Genomic DNA, 23,751 nt, shown 5'->3' on the forward strand with positions numbered 1-23,751 from the left:
ACTTAGTACCTTGTTTCAGGTTCTGGCCAAAATCTTCTTGTAAGATTAGATCAACTCTAATTAGTTAGCAGTTTGTAAAGATTCCAACAACAATGTATCTTAACAGAGGGAGGAAAGGGGGGACTAATTTACCTCAATTTGACTCTAGGCATGAGTAATGTCTAACAGCCAGCCAATCATGTAGTCATAGAGTGTTAAAAGCAAGGCTAAAGTTTAACCAGCTGGGAATTTTCCTTTTCAAAAAGAGAATAAAGAAACAGGAAAATAGAGTCAGAAGGATTCCATCTAGGTCTATCAAGTTTTTCCCCAAAAGTTTTCCCTGGCACAGATATCCATAAAGTTATCAGACTGAAGCACATGCCATTTTCTGTTATTGACTTCTTGACAATTCAAATAATTATCACTGTAATCAGAATTCAAAACAATAGTCACTTATAGTTTCAAGAAATCTACCTTAAATAGAAAATTTTCACTAATCACAATTTAGAGATAGAATATCTTTTCTGATATTTCTCTAAAAATTAACATTTCATTTACCTTTTACTTATAAAATTAGCACTACTCCTATTCTGGGACTCTAGAAATATAGCAAATGTCTGATAGTTGACTTATTATTTATATATCTTTACATATACTTTATATCTTTATATCTATAAACCATATCTTTAACTAATCTATAAACTATATCTTTGAACCATATATACACTTTCACAATATCCAAGGTATTCAAATGAAAATCTGCTATTACATATTGTCTGTCTTATAATAAAATATATCTCACTTAATATTTAACAATTTTCAAATATCTAGATCTTTATCACATATTTTAAAAGTTCAATTCATGTGTAAAAATCCAGATTAAAAAGTTGTTTTTTCTAACATCATTGTTGTTCCAATGGTCAATCACATTTCACACAATAAAGAGATTTTAGAAACATAATTATAATATAAACAATATCATAAATTCAGATGATATCAATTTCATTTCCAAATTATTCCAAATAAAAATCATTTATCTCATTAACTTTAGAACCACTTCAGAGTTATCAGGAATGGACCTAATATTTTTAATTAAAGAAATAATAATACTATTGTACTTAGTATATGGAAGTTACTGTGTTAAACATTTTACAATCATTATATCATTTTGATTTTCACAACAACTCTGGAAAATGGGTACCATCATTATTTTTCTCTTTATAGATCAGGAAATTGTGGCAAACAGAAATGATAACTTACCTAAGGCTATGTAACTAATAAATCTCAGTGGCTGGAATATTATTCAAATTTAGCTATATTTTCAAGCATTTTTCAGAAACTGTATTTAGAAATTTTATCTGGGTTGAGAGGGGTTATTAATAGAGAGGGTCTCTGACCTAGGAGAGTCACAGAAGTATCTTTAGTTTAAATAATCTTTACTCTTGGCATCATCAGAAATGTTAAGAAAAACTTAACAAAAGATTGCTATAAAATGCAAACCACTTTCCTATTTTTCTTTTCTTTTATTCTATGATTACTTCCAGACTAGCTGCCTTCCTTCATTGCTCTAGAACAATGAAACTATTAATCTTGCCATTTACTTTTAAAACAACAAACTCTGTGAGTAGTAGAAGGAACTGTTCCACTGAGGACCCAAAGTAAATATAAATAACAATTATTTCTGTTTTTGCCAGAAACCTTGAGGGTCTTCCTCTTCCAAATACATATATACATATACATACACATACAGATATACTACATATATAGAGATAATGTCTACATGTTTACATCTATATCTACATTTATTATATATTTATATAGACTAGGTAAAAAAAAGCCATTATCTGACTCATTTCTTACCTAACCTTAATCATTGATTCGTTGTTGCCTCACTCAAATTGAAACATGTTTAATAGACTTTAGCTTAAAAAGGCTAAGATCTCCCACTGTATCCAGGGGCATTTCTTTTCATCCAGATACAGAGAGCCATGGAGGAGAGATTGAGACTGGTGACTTTGCTCAACCCTCTGTCACTTAACCTACATTTACTTGCATGTTATGACCTCCCTGATCTTTTTCAACAATGAAGGATAAAGAACAATAGTTACAATAATAAAATTGTTCCACTCTTTGTTCTTTTTTTAATTATTATCCCTCTTGGCAGGAGAGCTTGCTTCCTCCATTTCCTCATCCTGGCTTTCTATATGTTTTATTAACATTCTATTTTGATAACATTCATCATATTGTATACATACATTCTATAGTATTTCTATATATTTCTATAATATTCAGCTCAAATCTTGTCTTCTATTAAAGGCATTTCTCCTATTCCTCTATTGTTAGTGACTTTCTTGTATGTATGCATGTCTGTAAGGATGTGTATATACAAATACATATGTGTGTATATATTCACACAAACAGAAAACACAACACATATTACACTGTTATGTATAAATACTCTGTAGGCATTTATACGATATTGGTAGCACATAGAGAATATATTATATATTAGTATATAATATATAGTAAATATTTCTATGTACAATATTTTCCATGTTTTTCCCATTATGGTATGAGCTCCTTGATGGCAGAAATCACAATTTTTTATTTTTGTTTCGCATTTCCTTTCTTTGTTTCCTCAGCACTTAGCTCAAAGCCAGGCACCTGGTGAGCATTTATATGCTTGATAATTGAATATTTTAAGTAATGAACTTTTTTTTTTTTAAGGCACACTTCTTGTAGGAAAAGAATAAGTAAGGTACACACTTTTACCTTTTAATAAGTAAAAATAATTTTTGCAAGGACTTTAAAAAGATGTTTGTATCCATAAATGTATGTATACCTCTGTCTATAGTAAAAGAGGGAGTAGGAATGAAAAAATAGATCCTTGTTAGTTGAAACAAAGTAATTTTTAAAAACAACAGTAAATGGATTTTTTCTAGTTATTTCATGGTACTACATGCTCAGGTAAAAAGGCATGTTCTTCTATAGGAAAAGGGGGTTTAATAAGTGCCACCTGATGAATAAATGTTACCTCCAAGTCAGTCAGCTGAGAAAAAAATATTAGTAATAATATGTTGGGAAGATTCAGAGTTCTTCCCTTCTTGTCATTTCCTTATTTTAAAAAAGGATATGATAGATAATGATATTGCATTAACTCTCCTCAATCTTCATCAGACCTCACCATACCTATGAAGAAATTTAATCTAAGGTGGGGAAGCCCATTATGTTCTACTAAAGTTTGAGTGGAGACAGATACTTTTTTCTTTTTTTTTTCCCCCAATAGTCCAAGGTTGCTGGTTATCTGAGTAAAGATAATTTCCCTTTGCAAGAATAATTCTCAGCCTCTTATTGACCACCTATGCTTTTCAAAGATATATAAACTCTGAATCCACTGATATGATTGTGTTAGTCTTAGAAAGCCAAATGATCATTTTTTTATTAGCAACCTTCTGACCTTATTAGTGAAATGATTAAATTAACCAGAAATTATGTCTTTTGAACCTTTTTTAATTGTCATACAACCAATCTGGTGACTGAAAAATAGATGTTCAAGACTAATTTATTCCTGGGATGAAGATGAAAAGTTAACTGCTAATACCCAGGTTATAGCTTTACAAGTTTTATTCCTCTTTGAGAAAATCAGAAAGCAATAAGCAGGTCAGAGCATCCCCAGGGAAATACCTGTTTGTCCTGCTTATTTCTCACAAAGGATGGAGGAAAGAACTGGAGAACATATACTATCCCCTCCCAAACCTTACCTAGTCATCAATAATTTTTTCAGAGTACAACAAAGGGCAATCTTCTTCAGCTATTTTTTTCCTGGTTTTAACATTTTTGAATATTACAAGCAACTGGAACAAATACTATAGACAAATATGCTCTATTGTTAAGAAAAGATTACGTGAGGTAATTTTGCAATTGTACTTAAAAGAGCAATTATTATTAATTAGTACTAATTACTAAACAATAATTACTAATACTGTATACTAACGAGATGTAGATCTTGGCATGTGGAATTGTTTTCATAAGCATATGTAAGGCAGTCATCAATGCTTTGTTCACATCTTACTCCAGCATAGCCTGGATTACATAAACAGGAGAATCCATCAACATCTGAAATCAGCAGAACAGAAAGGATTTAATTAACACCCAGTTTTATAACAATACAAGTGATACTTATTATGTGAAAGGACAATCTTTTGCCCAATATATAGAATCAGAAAACATGCAGTTAATGCCATTTTCTACACTTCTCCACAATATTTTAATAACTCACTAACCTAGTTCTACTTAACTCACAGCATTCAATTGTTTCAAATAAGAAGCAATCCCAAAGGATATCTGTCAACAGTTTGCCAAAAGCAGTAGAAAATATACAATTATCTGTTCTTTTTTCCCCAGCAGTAAGCAATATGTAAGATAAATAGGCTATGTCTGGTTTCAAATATTTTCTTGTTTGCTAAAACTAAAACAATCTGTAAAAATAAGTTAAATTTATAAGAATTTCCTATATTTCACTGAACTACCTCACACTCATTCTCTGGGGAGTCTAAATTGGTCAATTTAAACCCAAATCAAAAAGAAAGTTTATAAAACATCATGATCTTTCTAAAATAATGGCCTGAATACTATCTTTATCATTACTAGTATTTGTTATTAATGATGGAAAGGAAAAATAAAAGAACTTTTGAACTGGATATAGTAAGAAATGTAGTTCTTATAAGTATGGATTTATAACCACTTGACATAGTCCCTGATTTCTTCATTATCCTTTAGATTTACTATGTAATCCATGCTATTACTCTGTCACTGCAAATGTAGCTGCTATTTCTCTCATTAAATACTTTGAACTCTTTATGATTGCACCATTTTTTTTTTTATCATTCAGAAAATGGTCAGCTCTCTCTGTGTCCTAGAATCCTACAGGTATATTCAAATGTGAAATATTAAGAAACAGGGATCTTGGAGGAGAACAAGTCAAAGTCAGAAGTCTCAATGGGATGAGACTCACAAAATAAAAAGCAACTAGATAGCATCAGTGATCTTATTTACTGTTTCCAAGGACTTACTATTCCAATTTCTTTTTTTGCAAACTGACCAACTGAACATACATTCATAAAATGGGGTAATGTGAATTTATGAATTAAGTAAAATATTATTATATGAGTTAGCATGCCAACTATATTATATCTATAACTTTCTTGCACATTTAGTGATGGTTATAAATTATAAGATATTTCTCTGTAAGAATGGAAGCTTCTTGAAAGCAGAAATTGTTTCATTTATTGTATCTTTTTTCTCAGTAGCTAGCTTTTCTCAGTAGCTCAGTAGGTAGTTTGAAACATAGTAGTGCTAGTAATTTGATAAAATGTGATTTAACATTTTTTATTTGGGTTAAGAAAATTCTGATCACACACACACATATTCCACACATATAGAAACACAAACTAACTCATAAATGATATGTATACACATACATATATATATATATATATATATATATATATATACATATACTTATACATAGACATATATACATAATGCTTATATGTAATTATAAGCACTTAAAATTCTCATACATTAAAATATTGAATAATTACAACAATATGCATATTCATCATTATTTATTTTTAGATGCACATATATCTACATTTAAAGTTTGGTATTATAGATAACACAATGCAGATTTGAAAAATATTATAGATGTTAGTAGTTTGTCTACATGAAAAACAAACAATATTTGCAAGAGGAAAGTTAAAAGGGAAAAAATATGTAATCATGTAAAGGGAAGACAAAAAATTTAACACAAAAGTCTCAATAAAAGAATCATAACAACATTGAAAATAAAGGGAATACTAATGTTAAATTACATAAAAAGCTATTAGATATTCTGAATGGTGGAATGAGTATGGAAGAAAGTAGAAAGAGAAAAACAAAACAAATTGTAATTAGGAAGAAATACTTAAAAAAACAAGTCCCAACCAATTAACAATATCTAGTCATTAACAAGTTAATCATTATGGGTATCATGTAGTTATTCAGAGAAAAGTATTGCATTTATTATCCAATGTAGATAGAACAGTTTATTTTTTTCAATTAAAAATATACTCTATATGCATTCAATTATTAATAGATTCTTTAAGTATTAATTAGAACTCCTTTTTAAGGAAATTTTCCAGATAAAACTATCTTTTATGACTTCATTGCCAAAGGGGAATATCAAATGAGGAAAGTTCCTCTACCAATTTGGCAACTTCTTTTTAATTTTTTAACTTTTTAAAATTTTTAAAATTTTATAGTCAACTGGACCCTTGAATGAGAGGTTAGGTTACTTGACAGAGAACAGAGAAGTAACAAATATTGGACAGAGGCCAATTCAGGTCCATGCAACCCCCAAGGCCATTTCCTTGTTCATTAATTCATAATGTTCTGTTTACAATCACTTACAGGATTGTACAAGTGATGAAAATATTAGGCTTTCATGTAATTTAATTGTGAGCTTGAAACTAGATGCAAGTAAAATCATTTATCAACTTGCAACTGAAAACCACCACAGAAAAAAAAAATAAATAATTCGTAAACAATTTTAGAAGGGGGAAAAAAACAAACTAATGCAACCATTCCCTTCCACAGTTGCTGTCATATACTCTATTAGATATTGAAGTGCATATAACACCTCTGATTTTTCTAGTGTATTGGTTAAAATGTATTATTAGTCTGCATTATCACTCTGAATAATGTTTTTATACACCTGAAAATAAACAATGTCAGATGCTCCAATCCAAGAAGCATTTGGCTAATTTTTGGGCACCAGCATAGATCAGTCACATCTTATTAAAACTTCTCATTAGATGTAATGTCAACTCATGAAAATCAGAGTGTATTTGCCAGGCATGGAGAAGTTTTGGTTTAAATGAAATGATATACATGAAAACTAAAATGAAAAAAAAAAGGGGGGGGGAGGAGAGAAAGAGAGAGAGGTGGGGGGAGAAGGGGAAGGTGGTGGAAAAGAGGGAGAAATAAAAGGAGAAAAAGAAAAGGAAAACAATTTTGACATTTATTTTTCAGCCCACTACAGGCTAAATTTTAGTAAATTATTTTCTGTGTTCCCCAGAGCTATTCAGTCACTGAACTGAATTCAACTATTGGCCTGTTTCATATTAGTGGGAGTAATCAGACTGAATTCACTGTTATAGCAATATTCATTTAGGCAAAGGTTAGATCTGCACTCATTGACATTGATTTCACAGTGTGGATCTACAAATCCGTTCACACCTTGACACTTGAATCCAAGGGGAAAGTTGTTCAAATCCATTTCCTCTACACAAAGGGCTCCATTCTCACAGGGACTGCTAGTTTCACCAGGCCCAAATTCATAGTGAGAACCTGAAAGAGAGAAAAGTAAAGATGTCAGTGTTTATTTATTTAATGAACCAGTCACCACACTTTCTCTAATATACCTTCTCTATTTTCATGTAAGATGCCTTCAGTTTAGTCTACAGATAATGACTCACAATAATTTCCTTCTATACTTTATTTCACTTTCCCTTTTCCTCTCCCTCTTTTTAGTTTTTTCTTTCTCTCCATATATTATAATGCCACATAAAAAGAAGGGGGGGGACTAATTCCTAATGTTATTGCTTCACAATAGAAAACAGACAAGATCCTTATGAAAGAATACTTTAAAAATAAGTACCATTTTGCTTTGTTCTTACTTTCTTCTATTCCTCTGTGATCTAGGTGAATAGTCTTCTGGGCATTTAAAAAGTGGATTATTAATAATTCTGATAATGTCTTTTTCTTTCTGAAATCTTTAACTTGATGGCACTCTTAAATAGTTGTTGGTTTTATTTCAAATTTTTAAATGAGCAAACAAGAAAGATAACAAGAGAGTATTCAATAAATCAAAATCCTAATAATATAATGTCACTTCCAAAAGAATGTTAGTTCCTTGAAGGCAAAGTGTTATTTCTTTTTCTGGCTTTGTAGTCTCATGTTCTAGCATAGGAACTAGACTATAATAAGAACAATTAGCAGTCAAATAGTTCTTTAAAGCAAAGCAAAGCATTTTATTCATGTTAATTAATTTGATTCTTACAACACACATGTAAAATAAGTTTTTTTTTTCCTTTATCCCATTTTATAGATGAGGATGCTGAATGAGGAAGAGATTGCATTTTCCTGACTAGTTCTTTAATTTATCTACACTCCTACTTAGCTTTCTGAGTGTTTAATAAATTCATGAATTGCACTGGATTGAATTTAAAAATTATGCTCGATGATGCAGTGGATAAAGCACTGGCCCTAAAGTTAGGAGGACCTGAGTTCAAATCCGGTCTCAGACTCTTAACACTTCCTAGTTGTGTGACCCTATGTAAGTCACTTAATCCCAATTGCCTCGGTATAAATAAAAATTAAGTTTTTCAAAAATAATCAAATACCACACCAAACTGGCCATAAGGAAGAGCTAGATTCAAGTTCAGCCAAGCCATATAACCTCTCAGTCCCAATGCAATTCAATAAGATTATAGAGTGTTAAGAAGGTGCTGATCTACATTTAAAGAATTACTGCTCTAAGACACCTTAATAAAAAACTCAAAGATCTGGTAAAAATGTAAATAAATGTTAGTAGATGAAATGTATACAAACTATAATCCAGAGATACAGTACAGTGATTTTGTAGAATCATTGTAGAATAGTTTTGCCTGAGAGAAAGAAAAATTTAATCAGTTCAAGGTTTTTTCTCACTGTTTCAGTTAGACACACACACACACACACACACACACACACACACATATACATGTATATATGCATACACACATATATATGTGAAAAGCTGCAACCCTATTTGATAATATCTGATTACAAATCCTTCTTAGAGATGAATTTGCTAAATGCCACTATTGGAATAGCTTCTAAAAGTGCCAGTCAAAATGGTTGAAAGTTGTTTAAATGAGGAGCTCTATCCCATTTTTAAAATGTTATAGATGTCTTTGTATCTATAGTAAAGTCTATGGACATTTTCTCAGAATGTTTTTAAATCTATAAATTGAAATATAACGGACTTTAAAAGGTAAATAGCTATTTCAAAGTACAATTATATTTTTAAAAACAGCAACAAAAGGAATTTCATAGACATTAAAATAAGAATCCATGGTTTTCAGAGATCAGTTATAACTAGCTCTTTATGTTCCTGTGTTCCCCAACATTTTAGTTTTCCTAGTGGAATGTGAAATTCCCCACTTAGTGGAGAGTGAGTGAAAATAAATACACAGTAAAGTTTAGATGGTTTCATCCAATGCTGAAGAAATTATTTGCTCTTCTTTGTGGGACAGCAATAGTCTTTTTTAAAACTTCCACCTAAGAGTTTTATCTTAGAGCAAATAAATTTCATTAACAATTGTTAAAATAACAGGTTACTTCTTATTTTTTCATTTCTTTTAAGGGGAAATGATTTCTACTTTTGCTAACAAATCCTTCTAGTTGAAATACGAATATGCCCCTAGAAAGCTTACTTCTTTTCCCTATTTGATTATCTCTTTCTTTCATGGATTAAGTGAATTCCTTAAACAAGTGAACTCAAAAGTAATTTGCTATTTTGTTTTCAATTAGTATTTAAAGTAATTTGTACTCATGCTTCAGGTGGAATGTTTCTGAGTTCTCAAGGCTGAAAAATTCCCCTCAAAAGGGGTAAGCATTTTTTAAGCATTTGCATTGAAAAAGGAAGATAGAGCCAATTAAAATAATTGTGGATTTTATAGCTTCTGACCATTCTTTTCAATCTGAGAATTGCTCTGCTCTGAGAGTTCTGCTCTGAGAAACTGAAAGGTGTGGACCTGAGTTCTATAATGACTATGCTATATGTTAGAAATTCCCTTCTTGGGGGAGCAGGATAATGAAATTACTTAAAATTCAGTCAATTAGAGCTATTCCTGAGGCTCAGAGCAGTTTGATGTAACAATGATCCTTTGGGAAGTGAATTCTAGGTTACTTAGGAGATACTTGCAGAGGTAAAACAAGCCTTGAATAGTTCAAAGTGGCCTCAAGCATCAGTTGTAAACTTACACCTTATGCCCTGGTTTCTACATCTGCAGATGTCTTCTCCTTTAACCCCCACCTTTTTCCTCAGAATATCTCTAGAAACTATTATCTCACTTCTTTTCTCTCCTATTTGTAGAGAGAAATCTCACTACCTCTCTGCTCTCTTATAGAACCTTTTCTCTCCTACAAATCTCAGCCAATAAATTAATCTAATCACTGTATTGCATTTTGTTTCATTTAAGGGCACTTTATGAGCCTGGGGGTCATTTGTTTACAAAGATAAATGGCATATTTTTATAAACTGTCAGGTAATTTAAAAAATACCAGTGAAAGAAAAATTCTTTATTTGGTCTTTTCACTCAAATTAATGAAGCTAAATTCAGGACAAGGAAATATGTCAAAGCAGCAACATGTAAATAGGTAAATCACTGAAGATTAGCAGTAGATGATATTGAAGTAACTTTTATAGGTAACTTTAAGGTCATTTCGATAAATTCACCTAAGTAAAAGGTGTTGCAAGAGTATGGAAAGTTACAAGTAGGATTTCAGGGTAATGACAGAGCAAATGGTAGAGAAAGCTGCAGACTTGGCGTCTCCTTCCCACAAGAACCTTCCTCAACATTGTCTGAGTAGCAAGGCTGCAAATATCAAGGCAACAAAAACAGTACTACTCAAATAGTCAATAATTTATTCAATTTTGCAAAACAAATTTTTCTATATAAACTCGAAATAAATGATAAGAAATTATAGATGGGCTAATACCTAAACTAGATAGGATCAAAACAGAGAAATAAAATTACAGGCCAATTTCCCCAATAAATATTGATGCAAAATATTAAATAAAATATTAGCAAAGAAATTACAGCATGTTGTCACCAGGATAATACACCATGACCAAGCAGAATCTATACCAGGAATATGGAATTGGTTCAATATTAGGAAAATCATTAGCATATTTCACTATTTCAATAACCAAACTAACTGAAATAATATGATTATATCAATAGATGCAGAAAAAGCATTTGAGAAAATCCAACACCCATTCTTATTAAAAACATTAGAAAATATAGAAATAAATGGAGTTTTCCTTTAAAAGATCAGTAGTTTCTATCTATAACAGTACCATGTCTGTCTTTATTGTATTTTCATCTTTATTATAATATATAGTTATAAACTACATATGTAGTTTTATATATATATATATGTAATACATATTATAATAGTTACATACGTAACTATTATATTATATATTACATATATGTATACATACACACACATATGAAAAGTAGAAATAAACCAGAAGCATACCTGTTATGGGCCAGAACTCTGAACTTGAAACAAAGGATTCTTACAAGGTAATAAGTCAGTGAAATTGATAGATACAATGGTTATCTAATTTAGCATGGTTCAATATGATTGATTTAATTCTACAACAAATAATGGCTTCCTAGAGATATAATAAGTATTTTATACTCAGTGTTGAGCATACAAGCTAGAAGCCTCAGCTAAGTTGATTTGGAGAGAGCTAGAGGCAGAAGCAGAGAAGAAAAAAGGACTGGCAGCAGGAGGTCAAGCTCTCGGAACCAAGGAGAGAGATAGGCATCCAAGAAAGCTAATTGGGCCCCAGGAAATGAGACAAGACTGAAAGAGATAATAAAGGATTTGGACTTTAACCTCTGGTGAATCTTGTGGTGATTACTCTGAACTGAAACAAAGGCTGCTCCCAGAGAAGCAGAGAGCAGGAGACAGAGAGTCCAGGGCAAAAAAGACAATGAGTATTCTCCAGGCATTTGAGATAATCCATCTGGAGTTTTGTGACTCACTGGATGTGAGAGGAATCAGAGCTTAATGGAGTAAGGAAAGGAGGGGGTGGCCATAATATTTTATTCAGGATATAGCATAATAACTCAGGGAAACTAAGGAATTACAATTCAGGGAAACTGAGGCATGAAAACTTAGGGAAAACAAGGTATACCAAATTATAGAGCTAAGAAAAATAATAACAAAGTTCATCTGGAAGAACAGAAGATAAAGAATTTCAAAGGAATTAATGAAAAAAATGCAAATGAACTTGATCTAGCTGTATTAGACCTAAAATTATATTGTAAAGGAGGCATCATCAAAACCATTTGATACTGGCTAAGAAATAAGAGTAGTCACTCAGTGGAATAGGTTAAATTCACAAGACACAATAGTCAATAACTATAGCAATCTCATGTTTGATAAATTCATAGACCCCAGCTTCTAGGATAAGAACTTACTATTTGACAAAAATTGCTGGAAAAATTGGAAAATAGTATGGAAGAAACTAAACATTGACCAATACTTAATGCCCTATGCCAAAATAAGATTGTAAAGTGTTCATGATTTAGACATAAAGAGCAATACTTTAAGCAAATTTGATGAACAAAGGATAGTCTATATCTCAGATCTGTGGAGAAGGAAGAAATTTATGACCAAAGTGTAACTAGAGTACATTATGGAATAAAAAAAAAAAAGGATAATCTGATTATAGTAAATTAAAAAGTTTATTTAAAAGCAAAACCAATGCAGACAAGTGTTGGGAGTTCAAATGTTGGAGTTCTTGTTCTTCTCAAAACACAGCCAGTTTAGCTTAGAGCCCTCCGGATGTCTCCAAATCCAAAGGTTCTGTCCTTCAGCCTCTGCCTCTGCTTTCTTCAGCCTCTGACCAACACAGAGATGGAATGAATCTCTTGTCTCCTTCACTTGGGGCTCGGCTAGCTTTCTGGTGAGTCTTTCAGACCAGCTTGGTCTCAGTGGGGGGCGTGCAGGAGCCCAGCCACCAACTCCTCTCCAATGCAGCTGAACTCTCTTCTGCGACCAGCCAGCCAAGTGGAATATATATTCTCTCTTGCCTTGCCTCTGAGAGAGGGCTTCTGGCGTAACTCCGTTGAAATCTGTCAAAGTGCTCTCTGTCGGCACCAGTCGCTCCTCTCCAGTACAGCTGAACTCTCCTCTGTGACCAGCCAGCCAAGTGGAAAATGTATTCTGGAATCGCTCTCTCTCCTCATTGGCCTTATATGTGAATCTTCTGAGAGAATGGGATTATGGGTTTTCTCCCATAGTGCTCTCTGGCCCAAAGAGCTTTAAGGGAGGTGTGAACACAAAGGTGTAAACACAAGCATTGTACTAATTAGTTCTACTTAGTACCTTGTTTCAGGTTCTGGCCAAAATCTTCTTGTAAGATTAGATCAACTCTAATTAGTTAGCAGTTTGTAAGGATTCCAACAGACAAGATTAGAAGGTAAGAAAAAACTGGGGGCAGGGGGAAGCATTTTACATCCAAGGGTTCTGATAAAAGTCTCATTGCTAAAAGATATAGAGAACTGACTCAAATTTATAAAAATATAAGGCATTCTCCAATTGATAAATGATCAAAGGATATGAACAGACACTTTTCAAATGAAAAAATTAAAACCATTTCTAGTCATATGAAAACGTGCATCACTATTGATCAAAGAAATGCAATTTCAGAGAATTCTGAGATGCCAGTATACACCTCTCAGATTGACTAAGATGAGAGGAAAAGATAATGATAAATTTTGGAGGAGTTGTGGAAAACCTGGGACACGAATACATTTTTGGAATTATGAACTGATGCAATTTTTCTGGAGAGCAATTTGCACCTCTGCCGAAAGGGCTGTCAAACTGGGCATAGCTATAATGTCCAGGCTAGCTCCCTAGAGGTCTCAGGATCATACAGAGTCAGTATAAGTAAAAGTCCTTGGTCTTTAGGGAGAAAAAAAGCAGGCAAAATACTACCAGGAGTTTTGCCAAAGTTATCTTCTTGATTCTGGAGTCTAGAATCTCCACCTTTCTCCTCCTTCTGTCACCAAGTGAATCTCTGGCCTCTGTCACCCCACCCTTTAATCCTTGCCCATAATTATCTTAACCCCAAACATTGAGCCAGCACCAATGGTGAAAAGGGCCATTTTCCCAAACATATGCTAATATATTGTCGAATAGGTAATTAGCCTTAAGCACTCAGTTGTCTGATTCAAGTGCAGCTTTTCATAGTTGCAGCCCTTTATACATAGCCTTTGATCCAGCAATGTCTCTAATGAGTCTTTATCACAGAAATCATAAAAAAGGAAAAGGTACCCATGTGTGCAAAAATGTTTGTGGTAACTCTTTTTCTAATGGTAAGGAACTGGAAATTGATCAGTTGCCCAACAATTAAAAATGGCTAAGTAAGTTATGGTATGTGAATGTTATGGATTATTATTGTACTATAAGAAATGATAAGAAGGATGATTTCAGAAAAGTGTGGAGAGACATGAACTTATGCTAAGTGAAGTGAATAGAACATTGTGCAAAATAACAACAAGATTATGCAATGATCAATTGTGATGGACATGACTCTTTTCAACAAAGAGATGATTCAAGCCAATTCCAATAGATTTGGAGAAAGATATCTGAATTAAAAAAAAAAAAAAAGGATTGTTGGTACATTAGTACATGGTATTTTCACGTTTTTAGTTGTTATTTGTTTGATTTTTGTTCTCTTTCTCATTTTAGCCTTTTTGATCATAATTTTCTTGCTCAACATGATAAATTTGGAAATATATATATATATATTACATGTTCTGCATATATTGAATTACTTTCTCTGTAGGGAGGGGTTAGGGAGAAGAGAGGGAGAAAATTTTTGAACACAAGGCTTTGCAAGAGTAAATGATGAAAACTATCTTTGCATACATTTTGAAAATAAAAAGCTATTATTTAAAAATAGGAAAAAAAAAGGACTTCTTGACAAGTGGCAGAGAGGACACATGCCTCTATCTAAACTCTTTTTTGCCCTCAGAATTATTTTTTTTCATGACAATGCCTCAGAATTAGTGCATGACTGAAAAAACCTACAAATAATTACAAACAGAAGATATCCTCAAAATTTGCCAGAAAAGGTCTAGTTTTGCTTGTGAACAGGGATGGTTAGATCAGGGGCAAACTGCAGGTAGACAGTGAGAGCACAGAAGACAGCTCACACTGAGCAGAGCAGAGGTGGCTGGGGTATGATCTCAGCCATTTCTGGGGGAAGCACTTTACCACAGTGGGGCTATTTTGCCCTGGCAGCAAGCCAGTAGATCAGCAGAGAAACTATAAACACAGAGGTAAAGACTATAATCCAAAATGCTAGGGTCTCTTGAGACCTGGCCACACTTAGCCAATACCAGAGTGACTCAGAATGCTCTTAAGAGTCTCAGAATGCAGATCCAGTGCAGCCATTGCTGTTCTGCTACTGCCTCACTGCTGCTTCCTGCAGTCTGTAGAGGAAACTTGGTAATATCATAGGACCCCAAAAAGCAGACCACATTTGCTTTTTTTATTGTGATTTATTTGTTTTCTTTGATTCTTCTTTGACAAAGCGAGCAAAAAATTAAAGCATGCTCTCACTATAGATAGCTTCTATACAGATAGAGAGCAGACTTCAAACCCTGAGGAGACTAAAAACAGAGTATCTCCAGATGAATCTCCAAAGGGGGATATGATCTGATCCCCATCACAGAAGACTATAGAAGAAATTAAAAAGGCTCTTACAAGAGAGCAAGAAGAAAATTGGGGAAAGGAAAGGGAAGCTTGACAGGAGGGTCTGGATAAGTTATCCCACTCATTTAAAGATAGAGTGGATAAAGAAATCAAATGCCTGAAAAACAGAATTAGTGAACTGGAAAAGGTAAACAACTCTAAAGAAAGTGGAATTGCTGAATTGGAAAAAAAATAGCTCTCTAAAATTTAAAATGGGTGAAATGGAAAAAAAAATTGCATAGAACAAAACAAGTCACTTAAAAACTCAATTGGACAATTACAAAAAGAAACAAAAAGAATTTTCCATAATAGTTCATTAAAAATTAGAATTGAACAAATGGAAATGAATGACTCAAGGAGACACCAAGCAAAAGACAGTCAAGCAAAACCCCAAAAAACATGAAACAATGGGAAAAAGTCAAAAACCTACTTGGGCAAACAACAAACCGGGAAAATAAATCAAGGAGAGATAATCTGAGAATTATTGGACTTCCTGAAAATTATGATGAAAAAAAAAGAGCCTAGACACTATTTTCCAGGAAGCTATCAAAGAGAACTGCCCAGATGTTAGACAAACAGAGGATAAAAATAGATATTGAAAGAATTCATTGATCATCTACTGAAAGAGACCCCAAAATCAAAACTCCAAGAAATATTGTGGCCAAGTTCCAGAACTATCAGACCAATGAAAAAAATACTACAAGAAGCGAGAAAAAAAACAATTCACATATAAAGGAGTCAAAATAAGGATTACTCAGGATCTAGCAGCATCCACATTAAAGCATCATAGGGCCTGGAATCTAATATTCCAAAAATGTGAGGAACTTGGTATGCAGCTAAGAATAACTTACCCAGCCAAAATGAGCACTTTTTTCCAGGGAAGAAGATGAACATTCAATGGAATAGGTAACTTTCATTTATTTCTGATGAAAAAAGCGATACTAAACAAAAAGTTTGCTCTCCAAATATAGGACTCAAAAGAAACATAAAAAAAGGTAAAAAAAAAAAATCTTGGAACTATATTTGTTATAAATATACATAAAGAACACATGTATAATTTGGTTTTATAGTTATAATATAAAAAAGAAATTAGAGGTGGAAAAGAAAGTGTACCAGAAAAAGAGTAAAATTGAGGTACCTTAAAGAGAAAAATATTAGACATACTCTATTTACAGAGAAACTTCTTCTACCTCATTGAAAAGGGGGGGAGGGAGTAAAAAGAGAAGGAGTAAGCTAAGTGGAAGGGAATACAGAAATTGTGAGGAAAATGGATAAGAAAAAGGGAGGAAATCTATGGAGGAGAGCAACGGAGGGCTGTGAGAAGCAAATGGTGCTCACAAGTTTAATACTGGGGAGGGGAGTAAGAGGGAAGTAAAGGAGAAAGGCATAAGCAGGGGTTAACAAGATTAGAAGTAATGCAGAATTAGTAATTTTAACCAAATATATGAATGGGGTAAACTCCTCCATAAAGCAAAAGCAGATAGCAGACTGGATTAAAAGTCAGAATCCTACAATATATTGTTTACAGGAAACACACTTGAAACAGGACTATACATACAGAGTAAAGGTAAAAGACTAGAGCAGAATCTACTATGCCTCAGGTGAAGTAAAATAAAAAAAAAAAAAGTAGGGGTAGCCATCCTGAATTCAGATCAAGCAAAAGCAAAAATCGATCTAATTAAAAGAGATAGGAAAGGACACTATATCTTGCTAAAGTGTAGCATAGATAATGAAGTACTATCAATATTAAACATATATGTACCAAGTGGTATGCCATCTATTTTTTTTATTTAATTTTATTTAATAATAACTTTGTATTGACAGAATCCATGCCAGGATAATTTTTACACAACATTATCCCTTGCAATCACTTATGTTTCGTTTTTTCCCCTCCCTCCCTCCTCCCCCCCCCCAAGATGGCAAGCAGTCCTATATATGTTAAATATGTTGCAGTATATCCTAGATACAATACATATTTGCAGAACCGAACAGTTCTCCCGCTGCACAGGGAGAATTGGATTCAGAAGGTAAAAATAACTCGGGAAGAAAATCAAAAATCAAATAGTTCACATTCATTTCCCAGTATTCCTTCTTTGGGTGTAGCTGTTTCTGTCCATCATTTATCCAATGAAACTCAGTTAAGTCTCTTTGTCAGAGAAATCCACTTCCATCAGAATACATCCTCATACAATATCGTTGTCGAAGTGTATAATGATCTCCTGGTTCTGCTCATCTCACTTAGCATCAGTCCATGTAGGTCTCTCCAAGCCTCTCTGTATTCATCCTGCTGGTCATTCCTTACAGAGCAATAATATTCCATAACATTCATATACCACAATTTACCCAGCCATTCTCCAATTGATGGGCATCCATTCATTTTCCAGTTTCTAGCCACTACAAACAGGGCTGCTACAAACATTTTGGCACATACAGGTCCCTTTCCCTTTTTTAGTATCTCTTTGGGGTATAAGCCCAATAGAAACACTGCTGGATCAAAGGGTATGCACAGTTTGATAATTTTTTGGGCATAATTCCAGATTGCTCTCCAGAATGGCTGGATTCGTTCACAACTCCACCAACAATGCATCAGTGTCCCCGTTTTCCCGCATCCCCTCCAACATTCATCATTATTTTTTCCTGTCATCTTAGCCAATCTGACAGGTGTGTAGTGATATCTCAGAGTTGTCTTAATTTGCATTTCTCTGATCAATAGTGATTTGGAACACTCTTTCATGTGAGTGGTAATAGTTTCAATTTCTTCATCTGAAAATTGTCTGTTCATATCCTTTGACCATTTATCAATTGGAGAATGGCTTGATTTTTTATAAATTTGAGTCAGTTCTCTATATATTTTGAAATGAGGCCTTTATCAGAACCTTTAATTGTAAAGCTGTTTTCCCAGTTTGTTGCTTCCCTACTAATCTTGTTTGCATTCGTTCTGTTTGTACAAAGGCTTTTTAATTTGATATAATCAAAATTTTGCCATCTAAATTTTTAAAAGACAAATTAAGAGAGCTGCAAGAAGAAGAAATAGATAGCAAAACTATAATATTGGGAGATCTCAACCTTGCACTCTCAGAATTAGATCAATCAAACCACAAAATAAATAAGAAAGAAGTCAAAGAGGTAAATAGAATACTAGAAAAGTTAGGTATGATAGATCTCTGGAGAAAACTGAATGGTGACAGAAAGGAATACACTTTCTTCTCAGCAGTTTATGGAACCTATACAAAAATTGACCATATATTAGGACAGAAAAACCTCAAACTCAAATGCAGTAAGGCAGAAATAGTAAATGCATCCTTTTCATACCACGATGAAATGAAAATTACATTCAATAAAAAGCCAAATAATTGGAAACTAAATAATCTCATCCTAAAGAATGATTGGGTGAAACAGCAAATCATAGACATTATTGATAACTTCACCCAAGAAAATGACAATAATGAGATGTCATACTAAAATGTGTGGGATGCAGCGAAAGTAGAAACAAGGAAAAATTTTATATCTCTAAAGGCCTACTTTCATAAAATAGAGAAAGAGAAGGTAAATGAATTGGGATTGCAATTAAAAGGCTAGAAAAGGAGCAAGTTAAAAAAAACCCAGTCAACCACTAAATTTGAAATTCTAAAAATAAAAGGAGAGATTGATAAAATTGAAAGCAAAAAACTATTAAATTAATAAATAAAACTAAGAGTTGGTTCAATGAAAAAAACCCAACAAAATAGATAAACCCTTCATAAATTTGAGTAGAAAAAGGAAAGAGGAAAATCAAATTGTTAGTCTTAAAAATGAAAAGGCAGAACTTCCCACTAATGAAGAAGAAATTGCAGCAATAATTAGGAGTTACTTTACCCAACTTTATGCCCATAAATTCGATAACTTAAATGAAATGGAAGAATACCTTCAAAAATATAGCTTGCCAAGATTAGCAGAGGAAGAAGTAAATTGGTTATACTGTCCCATCTTAGAAAAAGAAATAGAACAAGCTATTAATCAACTCCCGAAAAAAAAATCCCCAAGACCAGATGGATTTACATGTGAATTCTACCAAACATTTAAAGAACAAGTAACTCAAATGCGATATGTTTGAAAAAATATGGATGGAAGGAGTCCTACAAAACTTGTTTTTATGACACAGACATGGTACTGATACCTAAACCAGGTAGGTTGAAAACAGAGGAAGAAAATCACAGACCAATCTCCCTAATGAATATTGATGCTAAAATCTTAAATAAAAAATTAGCAAAAAGATTACAGAAAATCATCCCCAGGATAATACACTATGACCAAGTAGAACTGATACCAGGAATGCAGGGCTGGTTCAATATTAGGAAAACTATTAACATAATTGACTATATCAATAACCAAATTAACAAAAACCATATGATCATCTCAATAGATGCAGAAAAAGCATTTGATAAAATCCAACATCCATTCCTAATAAAAACACTTGAGGGGATAGGAATAAATGGACATTTCCTTAAAATAGTCAGAAGCATCTATTTAAAACCTTCAGTAAGCATCATATGTAATGGGAATAAATTGGAACCTTTCCCAGTAAGATCAGGAGTGAAACACAGTTGCCCACTATCACCATTACTATTCAATATTGTATTAGAAATACTAGCTTCGGCAATAAGAGTGGAGAAAGAGATTAAAGAAATTAGAGTAGGTAATGAAGAAACCAAACTGTCACTCTTTGCAGATGATATGATGGTATACTTAGAGAACCCCAGCATTCTACTAAAAAGCTGTTAGAAGTAATTCACAACTTTAGCAAAATTGAAGGATACAAAAGAAATCCACATAAATGCTCAGCATTTTTATACATCACCAACAAAATCCAACAGCAAGAAACATAAATAGAAATTCCATTTACAATAATTGTTGATAGCTAAAATATTTGGGTATCTATCTACCAAAGGAAAGCCAGGAATTATGTGAGCAATATTATAAAACACTTTCCACACAAATAAAGACAGATTTAGACAATTAGAAAAAACATTAAGTGCTGTTGGATAGTCCAAGCAAATATAATAAAGATGACAATACCACCTAAATGGATCTTTTTATTTATGTTATATCAATCAGAGGCCCAAGAAACTATACAATGACAGAAAAAATAACAACAAAATTAGTATCGAAGAACAAAAGGTCAAGAATTTCAAGGGAACTAATGAAAAAAAAATCAAATGACGTTGGTCTAGCTGTACTTGATCTAAACTATATCATAAAGCAGTGCTCACCAAAACCATTTAGTATTGGCTAAGAAATAGACTAGTTGATCAGTGTGATAGGTTAGGTTCACAGGACAAAATAGTCAATAAATATAGCAATCCAGTGTTTGATAAACACAAATATTCCAACTTTTGGGATAAGAATTCACTGTTTGACAAAAACTGCTGGGAAAACTAGTAATTAATATGGCAGAAACTAGGCATGGACCACACTTATACTGTACACCAAGATAAAATCAAAATGGGTTCATAATTTAGGTATAAAGAATGAGATAATAAATAAATCAGAGGATCATAGGATAGTTTATCTTTCAAACTTGTGGAGGAGGAAGCAATTTGTGACCAAAGAAGAACCACAGATCATTTTTGATCACAAAATAGAAAATTTTGATTATATCAAATTAAAAAGCTTTCGTACAAGATTAGAAGGGAAGCAATAAATTGGGAAAACATTTTTACACTTAAAGGTTCTGATAAAAGGGCTCATTTCCAAAATATGTAAAGAGTTGACTCTAATTTGTAAGAAATCAAACCATTCTCCAATTGATAAATGGTCAAAGGATATGAACAGACAATTTTCAGATAATGAAACTGAAACTATTTCTACTCATATGAAAGGGTGTTCCAAATCACTATTAATCAGAGAAATGCAAAGTAAGACAACTCTGAGATACCACTACACACCTGTCAGATTGAATAAGATAACAGGAAAAGATAGTGAAAAATGTTGGAGGGGATGTTGGAAAACTGGGACATTCATGAATTGTTGATAGAGTTCTGAATGGATCCAGCCATTCTGAAGAGCAATTTGGAACTATCCTCAAAAAGTTGTGCATACCCTGTGATCCATCAATATTACTACTGGGCTTATATCCCAAAGAGATATTAAAGAAAGGAAAGGGACCTATATGAGCCAAAATGTTTGTGGCAGCCCTGTTTGTAATGGCTGGAAACTGGAAAATGAATGGATGCCCATCAATTGGAGAATGGCTGGGTAAATTGCGGTATATGAATGTTATGGAACATTATTGTTCTGTAAGAAATGACCAGCAGGATGAATACAGAGAGGACTGGCGAGACTTACATGAACTGATGCTAAGTGAAATGAGCAGAACCAGGAGATCATTATACACTTCGACAATGATATTGTATGAGGATGTATTCTGATGGAAGTGGATATGTTTGATAAAGAAGCTCTAATTCAATTCCAGTTGATCAATGATGGACAGAATCAGCTATACCAAGAGAAATAATGCTGGTAAATGAATGTGGATTGCTTGCATTTTTGTTTTTCTTCCCAGGTTATTTTTACTTTCTGAATCTATTTTTTTCTTGTGCAATAGAGAATTGTACGAATCTTCACACATATATTGTATCTAGGGTATACTTTATCATGTTTAATATGTATAAGACTAACTGCCATCTAAGGTCGAGGGTGGAAGGAGGGAAGGGAAAAGTTGCAACAGAAGTGAGTGCAAGGGATAATGTTGTAAAAATAATCTATGCATATATTCTGTCAATAAAAAGCTATAACAAAAAATAAGAAAAACAGAAATTACAATTGGTATTATTCTTGAATCTACAATCAGGCTGAACATTATCTTTCAGCTGTTTTCCAATTTTGTAATAGTAATTCTATATTTATTAAGCATATACTATGTACCAGTAACCTTGGAATACTGAAGATGTACATTTAAAAAGAAATCCTGCCATCTATAATCTAATATTCTATTCGGTAGAATGGAGTGACAAACTCAATATAAATTACAAAGATAAGCTGCTGAAGGCCCAAGGGTCACATCTTATAAAGAATATAAAGCTATACAACTTTTTAAAAGGACAACTATGAGTTGATTAGTATAGAGGATTCATTGTGAAGGACTTATTCTATCAATAAATATCAGCACTTTTCCTGGAATTGAAAATTATAGACAGCTGCTTGAGGTGAGGGGTCACTGAAAGGTTAAGTAATTTGGAAATAGTATCATGGTTTCTCAGTGGCAGGATTTGAATTCTGATCTTTCTGATTTCAGACTACTTCTTTGCCAATTCCATGCTTTGATTTAATAATATTTTGCTTTATTTGTTTGAAGAAAGGAAGTTTTTTTAAAAATTTTATTCATTTATTTATTTATTTTACTAAACAAACTTCTTTTTAAGAAGAAGACAAAATAAAACTCCAAGATTAACAAAAAACCTTTCCACTTTGCTCTGTAGTACCACTATATACCTGTCAGATTGGCTATGATGACAGGAAAAGATTTTATGATAAATATTGGAGGAGTTGTGGAAAACCTAAGATATTAATGCATTGTAGGAGTTGTGAACTGATCTGATGATTCTGGAGATAATTTGCAACTATGCCCAAAGGGCTGTCAAAGTGTGCATTTCTTTTGATCCAGCAGTGTCTCTACTGGGTCTGTATCTCAAAGAGGAAAAGGATAAAAAAGGAAAAGATACCCACATGTGCAATATATTTAATTTCTAGTTTGAATATTTCAAAATATTCAAGCAGAGTTATCTTAGCTATTTCCCAGATACATATTTTAATCAATACAGTTCAATTCTGTTGTTTTTTGGATTAGATTTTAAATGTTATTGAGCTAGTCCTTAAAAAGTCTCAAAATCATCAACTGATAAATTCACTGAGAATACATACACTTAATATTTACCTTCTCATAGATTCTGTCTTTTTTGTTTTATGAAGATGATGACAAGAACTTATTAATCTAAGAAAATAAATGATATTTTAATGAGGTTTTTTTAAAAATACTGCTTAATATTTTAATTCCAGTGTTATACTTTATCTCTTTCATTCTGTTATCTTCTCAAAACATATGCATGAGGAGTTGTCCAAAGTCTCCATTGTATCCATATTGCAAAACATTTTAAAGAAATATATATATATATATATATACATATATATGTATATATGTATATA

The sequence above is a fragment of the Antechinus flavipes genome, chromosome 4, assembly GCF_016432865.1.
Source record: "Antechinus flavipes isolate AdamAnt ecotype Samford, QLD, Australia chromosome 4, AdamAnt_v2, whole genome shotgun sequence".
NCBI classification, from domain to species: Eukaryota; Metazoa; Chordata; class Mammalia; order Dasyuromorphia; family Dasyuridae; genus Antechinus; species Antechinus flavipes.